A 2943-nucleotide genomic window follows, 5' to 3' on the forward strand; every position below is an offset into this window, starting at 1 on the left:
CCCTATAATCAACATACATAAATGGTGTTGTCCTTGTCCTGCTAATGCCTATCTAGGTCGTACTTACTTCTTGGTCATGGTGGCAGCTGAGGTGAGGACGTGAGATATGTTTATGGTTTTTTTCAGAGCTTTTTTTCGCAAGTTTGTTTGTGAATATTTTAAGGTTGGCCGCTGTGTCACAGTTACTAACCGGGTCCCCGATGGGTATTGGGTTTGGGGAATAGGATATCGTCCCCATCCCCGTTGTACCCTATGGGGAATAAATTTGTTTTGTAAATATCCCCATGGGGATGTTTTTCGCCCATCCCCACACCCTAATAGATGAAATCCCCATGGGTTTGGCGGGTATGGGGCCCCATTGCCATCCCTAGTCAACAAACGATTCTAGCAGACGTAACCGTTGGATGTCAATCCAACGGCCGTCGTGTTTCTTCAATCTCTGATCTTCTTGCTCCAGCCGCCAAATCCAGCGCCGGCGGGACCACCTGCTCCCACCTCCTGTGCAGGCCTCACCGCCCCCTACTACTCCCACCACTAGCCAGGGCATCCCTCTACTCACCCACACCCCCTGTTATTCTGCGGCGACGACAGCCTCACACCGCAGCCGAACCAGTGAACCCTCGTACTCCTCTCCGCGTGGGCATCCACTATCGCGTCTTCCCCGGCTCGGCGTCGTCCCCTTCCTAGGCCTTGCTGTCGTCCACCGCCCTGGTGCCCACGGCGCGGCGTGGTCAACGTGGTCAAGGAACGACTTCCATCAGAAGAGTACTGTACGTGCAGAGGCTGACAGATGGGTCCACGGTAGCCGCAAGGAAGTGCCTCCTTATTACGCGGAAAATAATTATTCCTCCACCTAACAGCAGGGACCCACCGGACGGGCCACCGTATTTGGTGAAAAAAACGTTTCCCCCCTGACTGTTGGGACCCACCAGACGGGCCACCGTATTTCGCAAATAAAACGTTTCCCCCGCTGTCAGCTCAGACCCACCGGAAGTGCCTCCTTATTACGCACAAAAAAATGAATACTCCCCCTACTAGTTGGGACCCACCTTGGTGGGAGGCTGACTTGTGGGCCTACTAAGTTGACGGGGACGGAGTGCTTTTTCAACTTAGTCAATATGAACGATTCTAGCTCCAGTGACCGTACGATGTCCATCCAACGGCCGTAGTGCTTCTTCAACCTCTGGTCTTCTTGCTCCAGCCACCCAAAGCAACGCCGGTCGTGCCGCATGCTCCTGCCTCCCGTGGCCGGCTGTGCTGCCGTGGAGGCCTCATCACCCCTACTATTCCCACCACTGGCCAGGCCCTGCGGCGACGGCAGCCTCACACTGCAGCCGAACCAGTGAACCCTCGTACTCCTCTCCGCGTGGGCTTCCATTGCCGCGTCTTCCCCGGCTCCGCGTCGTCCCCTTCCTAGGCCTCGCCGTCGTCCACCGCCCTGGTGCTCTCGGCGCGGGGTGGTCAACATGGTCAAGGAACGACTTACATCGGAAGAGTACTGTACGTGGAGAGGCTGACAACTGGGTCCATGGCGGCCGCAAGGAAGTGCCCACTTAATTATTACACGCAAAATAATTATTCCTCCACTTGACAGCAGGGCCCACCGGACGGGCAACTGTATTTCGCGAAAAAAAAACGTTTCCCCCCTGACTGCTGGGACCTACCAGCTACATCTTCGCACGCAAGGAAGTGCGTCCGGGCAAAAAAAATGATTCGCCCCCTGACTGCTGGGACCAACCAGCTACATCTTCGCACGCAAGGAAGTGCGTCCGGGCAAAAAAATATGATTTGCCCCCCTGACTGCTGGGACCCACTAGCTACATCTTCGCACGGAAGGAAGTGCCTGACAGTCGGGACCCACCTGGTCGAAGCGTATGTAGCGTTGTCATTCTGGTCGTGAACATGTACGTACATACTGGTCGATGTAGAGGCGCGCAAGTAGCATGTGCACGTACGTACAACGGCCAGTGTGCAACAAAGAAAATACAGCCACGTACGTACATACGGGCGGGGTCTCGAACGCCTACTCGCGCATACGTACGACCAGGGCTCATGTACATGGCTGGGTCAGAACGGAGAAACTGCGTTGTCGTCGTGTTCATGGGGAGGCAACGGAATGCATCGTGTTCATCGGGAGGCAACGGAACGCGTGGGAGCCAACCGGCTAGGACGGAATAGCCGATGGAAACGAGGCCCGGCGTACCGCAGAACGGAGGAAACGGCCTTGTGTTCGACCGGCCACGTTCGAAACGGGATCCTGTTCATCGGGAGGGGTCTGGCGTTGTAACATCCCAAATTTTCAATTTGGAATGTTATACATTAGATCATCATTGCATATCATATTTTATTGCATATTTTGTTTGCTCCTAGAAATTCTACGCAACTCAAGGACCCACGGAGAGAGTTGGGGATTTCGTTATTTTCATATTTGGGTTTTCTCAAATTTTAAAAGTAGGATCATTTGATTTTATTTATTTATTTTATCTTCAATTATTTCATTTATAAAAATAAGAGAGAGGGAATAAAATGACTTTCCCAAAAATAAGAAATATTGAGGATTTAATAAAAAAAATCTAATCTTATTTATTTGGAGTTTTGCTATTTTATTTGAATTTAGGAAAATTGCACGTTTTTCAAAATTTCATTTTAGGGCCAAGAAAATGTTTATCTTTTTCTAAATATTGTATTTAGACGGTGAAAAATTTATTTTGGTATTTTTTAGAATTTTATTTTATTTTCTAGAATTTTTCTCAGTTTGGCGGAATTGTTTTTAAAAAAAACTCCCGCGCGCCCGACTGGGCCGAAGCCCTGCCGAACCAGGCCGGCCCGCCCGCGCCACCGCCTCCCGCCGCCGTCTCCGGATCGAAGACCGCCGCCGCCGCCCGAGTCCAGGAGGAGCACGCCTCCCGAGGCGCCCCCTTCCCCAGGCCGCGCCGCCCCCCT

The sequence above is a fragment of the Triticum aestivum genome, chromosome 2D (assembly GCF_018294505.1).
Source record: "Triticum aestivum cultivar Chinese Spring chromosome 2D, IWGSC CS RefSeq v2.1, whole genome shotgun sequence".
Classification (NCBI taxonomy): Eukaryota; Viridiplantae; Streptophyta; class Magnoliopsida; order Poales; family Poaceae; genus Triticum; species Triticum aestivum.